General features: G+C 47.2%; 5 non-coding genes and 1 pseudogene across 5 annotated transcripts; all 6 read right to left on the bottom strand.

The window, feature by feature from the left end:
* Nucleotides 1-1,435: 1,435 nt before the first annotated feature.
* LOC130341091 (U2 spliceosomal RNA) lies at nucleotides 1,436-1,626 on the bottom strand. The gene has a single exon (XR_008881090.1). It is a non-coding gene; the product is annotated as a U2 spliceosomal RNA (small nuclear RNA).
* A 2,090-nt stretch (nucleotides 1,627-3,716) lies between these two features.
* LOC130341090 (U2 spliceosomal RNA) lies at nucleotides 3,717-3,907 on the bottom strand. Its single transcript, XR_008881089.1, has one exon. It is a non-coding gene; the product is annotated as a U2 spliceosomal RNA (small nuclear RNA).
* Nucleotides 3,908-5,987: 2,080 nt separating this feature from the next.
* Nucleotides 5,988-6,178, bottom strand: LOC130341089 (U2 spliceosomal RNA). The gene has a single exon (XR_008881088.1). It is a non-coding gene; the product is annotated as a U2 spliceosomal RNA (small nuclear RNA).
* A 2,069-nt stretch (nucleotides 6,179-8,247) lies between these two features.
* On the bottom strand, nucleotides 8,248-8,438 carry LOC130341088 (U2 spliceosomal RNA). The gene has a single exon (XR_008881087.1). It is a non-coding gene; the product is annotated as a U2 spliceosomal RNA (small nuclear RNA).
* Nucleotides 8,439-10,530: 2,092 nt separating this feature from the next.
* On the bottom strand, nucleotides 10,531-10,720 carry LOC130341037 (U2 spliceosomal RNA). The gene has a single exon (XR_008881050.1). It is a non-coding gene; the product is annotated as a U2 spliceosomal RNA (small nuclear RNA).
* A 2,795-nt stretch (nucleotides 10,721-13,515) lies between these two features.
* Nucleotides 13,516-13,733, bottom strand: LOC130341046 (U2 spliceosomal RNA; annotated as a pseudogene).
* Nucleotides 13,734-14,494: the final 761 nt, after the last annotated feature.

Here is a 14,494-nt window from a genome sequence, read left to right as displayed (position 1 = left end):
ATGCAACAATCTCCTGTTGCTTCTATGAAGGCCATAATAGACGACATCACCAAACAGCTCCGTAGTCACATACACAGCAAGGAGAGATGTTGTTTACACCTAGTGATGTCAGTGGTATTGAGTGACATCACAGCACAGTGCTAAGGCTCCTGGGCCTGGACACAGCAGCGGCTGCAATATCTCAACGGAGAATACGTTTATATATATGTGTGTGTGTGCGCGTATATATATATATATATATATATATATATATATATATATATATTTCTCCGCCGAAATCACTTTTAAACCCATTTCTACCTTTTTTTCCCTTCTCTTCCTCTTACTTTTTTTTCACGTTTTTTTACGTTTTTCTCCTTTTCGTCTCTTTTCTGGGCGTATTATTCTTCTTTTTCTTCTTTTTTTTCGTCTAATGCATACCCCATCAGTGCAGCAATGCTTATTCAATACCGCCAGCAGATGGAGACACTGGGGGATAATTTTCTAAGGATTTATACTGATTTTTCCTGTCTGAATTTGTCGCACAGAAAGTTGCAGGCCAAATATGTGTGACATTTCTGCGACTTTAGCTTCTAGAGCATTTTTACAACATTATACATAGGTGCTGAATACATAAAAAGCGACTGTTCAGCGACAGACAAGTCGCATCGGCTGAAAGTAGGCCAGAATGTCAGTCCATGTTGGAGCAGGTTTAGATACAGTCTAAAGTATAGATCTCAAAGTCTGTGCACAGAATTTAGCAAGGGCCTCGCACCTTCTGATGCATCAGGTAGGTGCACAATAGCATAGCCTAACCCTCTGTACTTTGGTCTATATTGATGCGGGACATAGACAGCCAGCTGATGACCAATCCATTAGTGCAATGGATGGCTGGAAGCATTTGTCTTTGCCTTTGCAATACCACAGAAGCAATGCATGGTCAATGTACAGCAATGACACACCTGTGTGAACAGCCAGGAGACCCCCCCCCCCATGTTATGTTACATAGTTACATAGTTAGTACGGTCGAAAAAAGACATATGTCCATCAAGTTCAACCAGGGAATTAAGGGGTAGGGGTGTGGCGCGATATTGGGGAAGGGATGAGATTTTATATTTCTTCATAAGCATTAATCTTATTTTGTCAATTAGGAACATTCAGCACCCACCCGCTATCAAGGCAGCTGCCTATCATGTCATGCCCTACCTGCACAGGTGTGCTGGCTACTCAAATGATCCAATTAAGGAGGCCATTTAGTCAGCAGCAGCAGAAGTCCTGTGCCTGGACGCTCCAACAGCGGCCAGACACAAGCAGAAGCAGAAGCAGCAGAAGCAGCAGCAGCACCACCTTTTGTTTTTTGGCTGCAGCAGCAGCAAGGCCCACAGGGCTGGCTAGCTGGCTAGCCAGCAAGCAGGTAGCAATGAAAGTAGGAATCTTTCTTTTTAACCCTGTAAGGGGGTGGTGCACTGTACCCGAAGATACTGCCATATCGGGTCAATGCATAGGGCGACGGAAGCAAGCTTCGAAATCGGCCCCCGTTCTCAAAAATCCATTTAATATATGGTCCCCAGATAGGGGACGTATCAGATATTAAACTGATAAGAACAGATACTACACTTGATCTTAGCCAAAAGGCCGAGAAGCGATAACCGTGAAAGGGGCGGGCCCAACAAGGTGCCCTTCATGGGCACTATCACTGCTTGCTGTCAGGGAGGCTGCCAGACAATTTTCCATGCACACTCTGGGCTGGGGGGCAGTCAACCACCAGTACACACAGCAGAACCTAATCCCATACCATTATTGCTAAGCAGCAAGACAGGGGCTCATTGCACTCCCACGGGGCCTTTTTAAATGCAATCCATAACCCGGATTTGCCAGGAACCCTTCTTACTCCTCCTACTTGCATGTGACACTGGGCTTAGGATCTGCATAGGAAACACACACACAAGCACACACCTACCTTTGTTGCCTGCAGATGCCTCCTTGGCTGTCCCCAAACGGTATCAAACCAACACCCACGGGAAGCTGTAAGCATAGAGGACATGCCTGCACCCCATTGGACTTACCTGTGTGGGTTAAACCCGGGTTATTTGACAACCTATGGCGGTGATGGTTCTGCTCAGGCAGAGCAGTGCTGATGCTCCTCATAAAGCTGTCGCTGCTGTGAAGGTTCTAGGTGACATCACAAATCCCTATGGTTACATACACAACAAAGCTGGGTTGTTGTTGTTTACACTCTGCAAGGCCTGTGGAAGTGAGTGACATCATAGCACTGTAGTTCTGAGGGTTCTAGATGGATGCAACAATCTCCTGTTGCTTCTATGAAGGCCATAATAGACGACATCACCAAACAGCTCCATAGTCACATACACAGCAAAGGAGAGATGTTGTTTACACCTAGTGATGTCAGTGGTATTGAGTGACATCACAGCACAGTGCTAAGGCTCCTGGGCCTGGACACAGCAGCGGCTGCAATATCTCAACGGAGAATACGTTTATATATATGTGTGTGTGTGCGCGTATATATATATATATATATATATATATATATATATATATATATATATATCTCCGCCAAAATCACTTTTAAACCCATTTCCACCTTTTTTCCCTTCTCTTCCTCTTACTTTTTTTTCACGTTTTTTTACGTTTTTCTCCTTTTCGCCTCTTTTCTGGGCGTATTATTCTTCTTTTTCTTCTTTTTTTTCGTCTAATGCATACCCCATCAGTGCAGCAATGCTTATTCAATACCGCCAGCAGATGGAGACACTGGGGGATAATTTTCTAAGGATTTATACTGATTTTTCCTGTCTGAATTTGTCGCACAGAAAGTTGCAGGCCAAATATGTGTGACATTTCTGCGACTTTAGCTTCTAGAGCATTTTTACAACATTATACATAGGTGCTGAATACATAAAAAGCGACTGTTCAGCGACAGACAAGTCGCATCGGCTGAAAGTAGGCCAGAATGTCAGTCCATGTTGGAGCAGGTTTAGATACAGTCTAAAGTATAGATCTCAAAGTCTGTGCACAGAATTTAGCAAGGGCCTCGCACCTTCTGATGCATCAGGTAGGTGCACAATAGCATAGCCTAACCCTCTGTACTTTGGTCTATATTGATGCGGGACATAGACAGCCAGCTGATGACCAATCCATTAGTGCAATGGATGGCTGGAAGCATTTGTCTTTGCCTTTGCAATACCACAGAAGCAATGCATGGTCAATGTACAGCAATGACACACCTGTGTGAACAGCCAGGAGACCCCCCCCCCATGTTATGTTACATAGTTACATAGTTAGTACGGTCGAAAAAAGACATATGTCCATCAAGTTCAACCAGGGAATTAAGGGGTAGGGGTGTGGCGCGATATTGGGGAAGGGATGAGATTTTATATTTCTTCATAAGCATTAATCTTATTTTGTCAATTAGGAACATTCAGCACACCCACCCGCTATCAAGGCAGCTGCCTATCATGTCATGCCCTACCTGCACAGGTGTGCTGGCTACTCAAATGATCCAATTAAGGAGGCCATTTAGTCAGCAGCAGCAGAAGTCCTGTGCCTGGACGCTCCAACAGCGGCCAGACACAAGCAGAAGCAGAAGCAGCAGAAGCAGCAGCAGCACCACCTTTTGTTTTTTGGCTGCAGCAGCAGCAAGGCCCACAGGGCTGGCTAGCTGGCTAGCCAGCAAGCAGGTAGCAATGAAAGTAGGAATCTTTCTTTTTAACCCTGTAAGGGGGTGGTGCACTGTACCCGAAGATACTGCCATATCGGGTCAATGCATAGGGCGACGGAAGCAAGCTTCGAAATCGGCCCCCGTTCTCAAAAATCCATTTAATATATGGTCCCCAGATAGGGGACGTATCAGATATTAAACTGATAAGAACAGATACTACACTTGATCTTAGCCAAAAGGCCGAGAAGCGATAACCGTGAAAGGGGCGGGCCCAACAAGGTGCCCTTCATGGGCACTATCACTGCTTGCTGTCAGGGAGGCTGCCAGACAATTTTCCATGCACACTCTGGGCTGGGGGGCAGTCAACCACCAGTACACACAGCAGAACCTAAACCCATACCATTATTGCTAAGCAGCAAGACAGGGGCCCATTGCACTCCCACGGGGCCTTTTTAAATGCAATCCATAACCCGGATTTGCCAGGAACCCTTCTTACTCCTCCTACTTGCATGTGACACTGGGCTTAGGATCTGCATAGGAAACACACACACAAGCACACACCTACCTTTGTTGCCTGCAGATGCCTCCTTGGCTGTCCCCAAACGGTATCAAACCAACACCCACGGGAAGCTGTAAGCATAGAGGACATGCCTGCACCCCATTGGACTTACCTGTGTGGGTTAAACCCGGGTTATTTGACAACCTATGGCGGTGATGGTTCTGCTCAGGCAGAGCAGTGCTGATGCTCCTCATAAAGCTGTCGCTGCTGTGAAGGTTCTAGGTGACATCACAAATCCCTATGGTTACATACACAACAAAGCTGGGTTGTTGTTGTTTACACTCTGCAAGGCCTGTGGAAGTGAGTGACATCATAGCACTGTAGTTCTGAGGGTTCTAGATGGATGCAACAATCTCCTGTTGCTTCTATGAAGGCCATAATAGACGACATCACCAAACAGCTCCATAGTCACATACACAGCAAAGGAGAGATGTTGTTTACACCTAGTGATGTCAGTGGTATTGAGTGACATCACAGCACAGTGCTAAGGCTCCTGGGCCTGGACACAGCAGCGGCTGCAATATCTCAACGGAGAATACGTTTATATATATGTGTGTGTGTGCGCGTATATATATATATATATATATATATATATATATTTCTCCGCCGAAATCACTTTTAAACCCATTTCCACCTTTTTTTCCCTTCTCTTCCTCTTACTTTTTTTTCACGTTTTTTTACGTTTTTCTCCTTTTCGCCTCTTTTCTGGGTGTATTATTCTTCTTTTTCTTCTTTTTTTTCGTCTAATGCATACCCCATCAGTGCAGCAATGCTTATTCAATACCGCCAGCAGATGGAGACACTGGGGGATAATTTTCTAAGGATTTATACTGATTTTTCCTGTCTGAATTTGTCGCACAGAAAGTTGCAGGCCAAATATGTGTGACATTTCTGCGACTTTAGCTTCTAGAGCATTTTTACAACATTATACATAGGTGCTGAATACATAAAAAGCGACTGTTCAGCGACAGACAAGTCGCATCGGCTGAAAGTAGGCCAGAATGTCAGTCCATGTTGGAGCAGGTTTAGATACAGTCTAAAGTATAGATCTCAAAGTCTGTGCACAGAATTTAGCAAGGGCCTCGCACCTTCTGATGCATCAGGTAGGTGCACAATAGCATAGCCTAACCCTCTGTACTTTGGTCTATATTGATGCGGGACATAGACAGCCAGCTGATGACCAATCCATTAGTGCAATGGATGGCTGGAAGCATTTGTCTTTGCCTTTGCAATACCACAGAAGCAATGCATGGTCAATGTACAGCAATGACACACCTGTGTGAACAGCCAGGAGACCCCCCCCCCCCCCCATGTTATGTTACATAGTTATATAGTTAGTACGGTCGAAAAAAGACATATGTCCATCAAGTTCAACCAGGGAATTAAGGGGTAGGGGTGTGGCGCGATATTGGGGAAGGGATGAGATTTTATATTTCTTCATAAGCATTAATCTTATTTTGTCAATTAGGAACATTCAGCACCCACCCGCTATCAAGGCAGCTGCCTATCATGTCATGCCCTACCTGCACAGGTGTGCTGGCTACTCAAATGATCCAATTAAGGAGGCCATTTAGTCAGCAGCAGCAGAAGTCCTGTGCCTGGACGCTCCAACAGCAGCCAGACACAAGCAGAAGCAGAAGCAGCAGAAGCAGCAGCAGCACCACCTTTTGTTTTTTGGCTGCAGCAGCAGCAAGGCCCACAGGGCTGGCTAGCTGGCTAGCCAGCAAGCAGGTAGCAATGAAAGTAGGAATCTTTCTTTTTAACCCTGTAAGGGGGTGGTGCACTGTACCCGAAGATACTGCCATATCGGGTCAATGCATAGGGCGACGGAAGCAAGCTTCGAAATCGGCCCCCGTTCTCAAAAATCCATTTAATATATGGTCCCCAGATAGGGGACGTATCAGATATTAAACTGATAAGAACAGATACTACACTTGATCTTAGCCAAAAGGCCGAGAAGCGATAACCGTGAAAGGGGCGGGCCCAACAAGGTGCCCTTCATGGGCACTATCACTGCTTGCTGTCAGGGAGGCTGCCAGACAATTTTCCATGCACACTCTGGGCTGGGGGGCAGTCAACCACCAGTACACACAGCAGAACCTAAACCCATACCATTATTGCTAAGCAGCAAGACAGGGGCCCATTGCACTCCCACGGGGCCTTTTTAAATGCAATCCATAACCCGGATTTGCCAGGAACCCTTCTTACTCCTCCTACTTGCATGTGACACTGGGCTTAGGATCTGCATAGGAAACACACACACAAGCACACACCTACCTTTGTTGCCTGCAGATGCCTCCTTGGCTGTCCCCAAACGGTATCAAACCAACACCCACGGGAAGCTGTAAGCATAGAGGACATGCCTGCACCCCATTGGACTTACCTGTGTGGGTTAAACCCGGGTTATTTGACAACCTATGGCGGTGATGGTTCTGCTCAGGCAGAGCAGTGCTGATGCTCCTCATAAAGCTGTCGCTGCTGTGAAGGTTCTAGGTGACATCACAAATCCCTATGGTTACATACACAACAAAGCTGGGTTGTTGTTGTTTACACTCTGCAAGGCCTGTGGAAGTGAGTGACATCATAGCACTGTAGTTCTGAGGGTTCTAGATGGATGCAACAATCTCCTGTTGCTTCTATGAAGGCCATAATAGACGACATCACCAAACAGCTCCATAGTCACATACACAGCAAAGGAGAGATGTTGTTTACACCTAGTGATGTCAGTGGTATTGAGTGACATCACAGCACAGTGCTAAGGCTCCTGGGCCTGGACACAGCAGCGGCTGCAATATCTCAACGGAGAATACGTTTATATATATGTGTGTGTGTGCGCGTATATATATATATATATATATATATATATTTCTCCGCCGAAATCACTTTTAAACCCATTTCCACCTTTTTTTCCCTTCTCTTCCTCTTACTTTTTTTTCACGTTTTTTTACGTTTTTCTCCTTTTCGCCTCTTTTCTGGGCGTATTATTCTTCTTTTTCTTCTTTTTTTTCGTCTAATGCATACCCCATCAGTGCAGCAATGCTTATTCAATACCGCCAGCAGATGGAGACACTGGGGGATAATTTTCTAAGGATTTATACTGATTTTTTCTGTCTGAATTTGTCGCACAGAAAGTTGCAGGCCAAATATGTGTGACATTTCTGCGACTTTAGCTTCTAGAGCATTTTTACAACATTATACATAGGTGCTGAATACATAAAAAGCGACTGTTCAGCGACAGACAAGTCGCATCGGCTGAAAGTAGGCCAGAATGTCAGTCCATGTTGGAGCAGGTTTAGATACAGTCTAAAGTATAGATCTCAAAGTCTGTGCACAGAATTTAGCAAGGGCCTCGCACCTTCTGATGCATCAGGTAGGTGCACAATAGCATAGCCTAACCCTCTGTACTTTGGTCTATATTGATGCGGGACATAGACAGCCAGCTGATGACCAATCCATTAGTGCAATGGATGGCTGGAAGCATTTGTCTTTGCCTTTGCAATACCACAGAAGCAATGCATGGTCAATGTACAGCAATGACACACCTGTGTGAACAGCCAGGAGACCCCCCCCATGTTATGTTACATAGTTACATAGTTAGTACGGTCGAAAAAAGACATATGTCCATCAAGTTCAACCAGGGAATTAAGGGGTAGGGGTGTGGCGCGATATTGGGGAAGGGATGAGATTTTATATTTCTTCATAAGCATTAATCTTATTTTGTCAATTAGGAACATTCAGCACCCACCCGCTATCAAGGCAGCTGCCTATCATGTCATGCCCTACCTGCACAGGTGTGCTGGCTACTCAAATGATCCAATTAAGGAGGCCATTTAGTCAGCAGCAGCAGAAGTCCTGTGCCTGGACGCTCCAACAGCGGCCAGACACAAGCAGAAGCAGAAGCAGCAGAAGCAGCAGCAGCACCACCTTTTGTTTTTTGGCTGCAGCAGCAGCAAGGCCCACAGGGCTGGCTAGCTGGCTAGCCAGCAAGCAGGTAGCAATGAAAGTAGGAATCTTTCTTTTTAACCCTGTAAGGGGGTGGTGCACTGTACCCGAAGATACTGCCATATCGGGTCAATGCATAGGGCGACGGAAGCAAGCTTCGAAATCGGCCCCCGTTCTCAAAAATCCATTTAATATATGGTCCCCAGATAGGGGACGTATCAGATATTAAACTGATAAGAACAGATACTACACTTGATCTTAGCCAAAAGGCCGAGAAGCGATAACCGTGAAAGGGGCGGGCCCAACAAGGTGCCCTTCATGGGCACTATCACTGCTTGCTGTCAGGGAGGCTGCCAGACAATTTTCCATGCACACTCTGGGCTGGGGGGCAGTCAACCACCAGTACACACAGCAGAACCTAAACCCATACCATTATTGCTAAGCAGCAAGACAGGGGCCCATTGCACTCCCACGGGGCCTTTTTAAATGCAATCCATAACCCGGATTTGCCAGGAACCCTTCTTACTCCTCCTACTTGCATGTGACACTGGGCTTAGGATCTGCATAGGAAACACACACACAAGCACACACCTACCTTTGTTGCCTGCAGATGCCTCCTTGGCTGTCCCCAAACGGTATCAAACCAACACCCACGGGAAGCTGTAAGCATAGAGGACATGCCTGCACCCCATTGGACTTACCTGTGTGGGTTAAACCCGGGTTATTTGACAACCTATGGCGGTGATGGTTCTGCTCAGGCAGAGCAGTGCTGATGCTCCTCATAAAGCTGTCGCTGCTGTGAAGGTTCTAGGTGACATCACAAATCCCTATGGTTACATACACAACAAAGCTGGGTTGTTGTTGTTTACACTCTGCAAGGCCTGTGGAAGTGAGTGACATCATAGCACTGTAGTTCTGAGGGTTCTAGATGGATGCAACAATCTCCTGTTGCTTCTATGAAGGCCATAATAGACGACATCACCAAACAGCTCCATAGTCACATACACAGCAAAGGAGAGATGTTGTTTACACCTAGTGATGTCAGTGGTATTGAGTGACATCACAGCACAGTGCTAAGGCTCCTGGGCCTGGACACAGCAGCGGCTGCAATATCTCAACGGAGAATACGTTTATATATATGTGTGTGTGTGCGCGTATATATATATATATATATATATATATATATATATATATATATATATTTCTCTGCCGAAATCACTTTTAAACCCATTTCCACCTTTTTTTCCCTTCTCTTCCTCTTACTTTTTTTTCACGTTTTTTTACGTTTTTCTCCTTTTCGCCTCTTTTCTGGGCGTATTATTCTTCTTTTTCTTCTTTTTTTTCGTCTAATGCATACCCCATCAGTGCAGCAATGCTTATTCAATACCGCCAGCAGATGGAGACACTGGGGGATAATTTTCTAAGGATTTATACTGATTTTTCCTGTCTGAATTTGTCGCACAGAAAGTTGCAGGCCAAATATGTGTGACATTTCTGCGACTTTAGCTTCTAGAGCATTTTTACAACATTATACATAGGTGCTGAATACATAAAAAGCGACTGTTCAGCGACAGACAAGTCGCATCGGCTGAAAGTAGGCCAGAATGTCAGTCCATGTTGGAGCAGGTTTAGATACAGTCTAAAGTATAGATCTCAAAGTCTGTGCACAGAATTTAGCAAGGGCCTCGCACCTTCTGATGCATCAGGTAGGTGCACAATAGCATAGCCTAACCCTCTGTACTTTGGTTTATATTGATACGGGACATAGACAGCCAGCTGATGACCAATCCATTAGTGCAATGGATGGCTGGAAGAATTTGTCTTTGCCTTTGCAATACCACAGAAGCAATGCATGGTCAATGTACAGCAATGACACACCTGTGTGAACAGCCAGGAGACCCCCCCCCCCCCATGTTATGTTACATAGTTACATAGTTAGTACGGTCGAAAAAAGACATATGTCCATCAAGTTCAACCAGGGAATTAAGGGGTAGGGGTGTGGCGCGATATTGGGGAAGGGATGAGATTTTATATTTCTTCATAAGCATTAATCTTATTTTGTCAATTAGGTACATTCAGCACCCACCCGCTATCAAGGCAGCTGCCTATCATGTCATGCCCTACCTGCACAGGTGTGCTGGCTACTCAAATGATCCAATTAAGGAGGCCATTTAGTCAGCAGCAGCAGAAGTCCTGTGCCTGGACACTCCAACAGCGGCCAGACACAAGCAGAAGCAGAAGCAGCAGAAGCAGCAGCAGCACCACCTTTTGTTTTTTGGCTGCAGCAGCAGCAAGGCCCACAGGGCTGGCTAGCTGGCTAGCCAGCAAGCAGGTAGCAATGAAAGTAGGAATCTTTCTTTTTAACCCTGTAAGGGGGTGGTGCACTGTACCCGAAGATACTGCCATATCGGGTCAATGCATAGGGCGACGGAAGCAAGCTTCGAAATCGGCCCCCGTTCTCAAAAATCCATTTAATATATGGTCCCCAGATAGGGGACGTATCAGATATTAAACTGATAAGAACAGATTTAAAAAGTACATTTAAACGCATGTTAAGAACATAAAACCACTGTTTTTCCATTTTTGCCTTCTTCTTACCTGCTTTGATAAAAAAAAATCTGATTTTAGATTTGGTGCCCTCCCACCAGTGCAGCATAGGCTCGTGGGGTTTTCTTTGTGATTGCCAGCATTGGTAGGTCCGCACAAACTCCTCTTTTATCTCAGGGTCCTCTAGGAGTGTGGTGTTTAATCTCCAGAGGCCCCTTTTTGCTTTTTGCTCCCCCTCTAGCTCCAGGCCCACCAAGAGGAGCTTATGATCAGAGAAGATATTCTGCTCGAGCGTGCATTTCAGGGGTTTAAAAGCTCTAGAGGAAAAAATAAAATCGATTCTGGAGCTCACTCTTCCATTGGACCATGTGGCGCCCGGGTCCTCCGGCAAGAGATCCTTCCAGCAATCTTTCAAATTAAAATCATCAATAAAATTTTTAAGCAGGTAAGAAGTGCGGTCTTTACGATTAATATCCCCACCCTGCCGGTGTTCCCCATCACGTATGCAGTTAAAATCACCTCCCACCAGCAGGGGGGAAGACCCAACACAAAACAGTGGTAAAATTTCAAATAGTTCTGCCCGCTCCTGTTTATCAGGAGGGGCATACACATTTAAAACACGAATTAAAAGTCCATTAAAATATAGATGAATTAAAAGAGCTCTGCCAGGCACAATCTCAGTTACTGTATGAATAGAAAAGGACTGGCCTCGGCAGAGCAGCCCAACACCCACAGAACGACAGTCATTTGCACCGGACCATATGGATGGGCCCAGCTTCCAGTCTTCTTTTAAGTCTTTATAGTCCATTTTACTAGGGATTCCACATTCTTGTAGCAGGCAAAGGTCAAAGTCACATGTCTCTAGATAAGAAAATAAAGCAGCCCTGCGATCAGGGCTCTTTAAGGACCTCACATTGAGTGAGGCAATTTTTACAGGGATAGGCATAGTTTATGGAGAGTCCGTGCTTGGAGAATCAAAGTCAATAATAAGCTGCGTACCGTCATCCCCCGCCTGCGGGGTCATCAGCTCCTTGATGTTCTGAGGGTCGGAGCTTGAGATCGATGATGCCCCGACCCTGAGCTCGCTCTCGTCCGAACTACGGCACGCCGCTTTCCTTTGAATGTCTTCCTCTTCTTCTTCTCTTTGTCTTTTAAATGTCACACTGCTGTCCATATCCTCTGTGTTGCTCTCACTCGATGTAATCTCTGGCCCCCGGCTGATGGATCTGCGTCTTCTTTCATCTTTTGACGACTGGAACTGCTGCACAGGGGCCTGTGAGGCCTCTTTTCCGGAACCTTTGCCGCTACCTTGGGAAGTTTTCATCGCTTGTTCCCCAGCAAGCGTTGCTGAGGACTGTTGCTGAAAACTTCCCCATCGATCGACGATGGCCAGTTTTACCCACCGGGTCCACTGCTGGCGGGGCAGCAAACCCTGGTTTGGCGCCACTTGTCTTCTTGGCCCTGTCCTGTATAGGCGGAGTAACAGGACCGGGCTCAGACCTGGCCACCTGGCTCCCCTTCCGGCGGGCTTTCACCGGGGCCTCTTCGTCCGGAGCAGGGCGACCCTGGGCCAAGCCAGTACCTGGCTTATGTTGCAATTTTGGGTCCACCTCTGCCCCCACCGAGGCCCGTCGGCTGCCACCCGCCACAGGTGAGCCCCCTTCAGAAGTTTTGGCGGGCTCTTGAGCCAGGTAGGAAGTCGATCGACGTCTTTCAATTTCCCGGGCAGTAAACTCGATCACCCGCCCGGGCTTCGTGGAATCCCCATGGCCTCCCCCTAGCACTACCACCGGTGGGCCCCCCGATGGAGCACCAGAGGTCTTGGGCCTGGACCCATCAGTACCTGCCATCTGGGGTTTGGGCATCTTAAAAAAGGACGTCTTTTGTCCTGTCCCCTCTTTGGGTGGGCCCAGCCTTGACCCACCCATCGTAGTTTTTGCTTTATGGGGACAGGAATTAAAATTGTGATTTTCCTCTCCGCAGAGGTTGCACCTTATCGTATGGCTACATCTTGAGGCTATGTGACCTTCTTGGCCACACCTATTGCAGCGAATCACACGCTCCGCGCCGCAGGTCTCCTGGGTGTGGCCAAACCTCAAGCAATTTCGGCAATACATAGGCATTTGAGGATTGAACAGGAAGCCCCGAACTCTCCCGATGGCAAAATTTGGGGGCGGATGGCAAAGACCCCCAATACCACCGGGATCCTTACGGAGCTTGACCCAGAACTTCCTCTTGCCGTTCCAGAACCGCACGGAATTCAAGATTTTGTTTGCGAATCGCACCTCTTCGCAGTATCGTCGAAGAAAAGTGGCTATATCCTCCGTGGTCACATGAGGGCTGTGCATAGCCACCACCAACGGTATATGTTCCTCACCATAGAGGAACTGGAACGAAAGACCGTCGAGTCGATCGTCCCTCTGGTCCGCACCAGACAAGGTTGCATAGATGTTATCGCAACACGCCGTGGCCGTGAAGGTGACGGTATACAGGCCACGGCTTTCCTGGTCATTTAGACACAGGATGTCCTCCCTATTGAGGCGGAAGTAGTCAAGAAGAATCACCTCCGCAATGAAGCGGAGGTTCTTCAACTGACGATGGCTCTCCGACACCTCTATGCGGATGGTATTTCGCATCGACATTTCCCCAGAGGGGAAAGCCCAGGAGAACGGCATCTTCCACACCCAGGGACTAAGCCCCTTCCCCAATAGCAGCAGGGGCTCGGAATCCCGCTATAAAAGCGGAACCCTTACCCAAGGCAGAGGTCGGGGGTACCCTAGGTGCTTCCGAAGCTACAGGTAACGCTCAACGTACCGAAAATGCCTTCTGAGACACAAGGTCCCAGAGACAGGGGGATCGCAACCCGTTGTCTGTGGACTAAGCCCGCTCCCCAATAGCAGCAAGGGGGTGAAGTCCCTCCGTAAGGAGAGACAATCCCCCAAGGCCGAGAAGCGGGGTACCACAGACACCTTCCGACCAGACCAAATGCAGATACTACACTTGATCTTAGCCAAAAGGCCGAGAAGCGATAACCGTGAAAGGGGCGGGCCCAACAAGGTGCCCTTCATGGGCACTATCACTGCTTGCTGTCAGGGAGGCTGCCAGACAATTTTCCATGCACACTCTGGGCTGGGGGGCAGTCAACCACCAGTACACACAGCAGAACCTAAACCCATACCATTATTGCTAAGCAGCAAGACAGGGGCCCATTGCACTCCCACGGGGCCTTTTTAAATGCAATCCATAACCCGGATTTGCCAGGAACCCTTCTTACTCCTCCTACTTGCATGTGACACTGGGCTTAGGATCTGCATAGGAAACACACACACAAGCACACACCTACCTTTGTTGCCTGCAGATGCCTCCTTGGCTGTCCCCAAACGGTATCAAACCAACACCCACGGGAAGCTGTAAGCATAGAGGACATGCCTGCACCCCATTGGACTTACCTGTGTGGGTTAAACCCGGGTTATTTGACAACCTATGGCGGTGATGGTTCTGCTCAGGCAGAGCAGTGCTGATGCTCCTCATAAAGCTGTCGCTGCTGTGAAGGTTCTAGGTGACATCACAAATCCCTATGGTTACATACACAACAAAGCTGGGTTGTTGTTGTTTACACTCTGCAAGGCCTGTGGAAGTGAGTGACATCATAGCACTGTAGTTCTGAGGGTTCTAGATGGATGCAACAATCTCCTGTTGCTTCTATGAAGGCCATAATAGACGACATCACCAAACAGCTCCATAGTCACATACACAGCAAAGGAGAGATGTTGTTTACACCTAGTGATGTC

The sequence above is a fragment of the Hyla sarda genome, unplaced genomic scaffold (genome assembly GCF_029499605.1).
Source record: "Hyla sarda isolate aHylSar1 unplaced genomic scaffold, aHylSar1.hap1 scaffold_610, whole genome shotgun sequence".
Classification (NCBI taxonomy): Eukaryota; Metazoa; Chordata; class Amphibia; order Anura; family Hylidae; genus Hyla; species Hyla sarda.
Note: the sequence above shows the minus strand (reverse complement) of the source record. Positions and strands in the feature narration are given on the sequence as shown.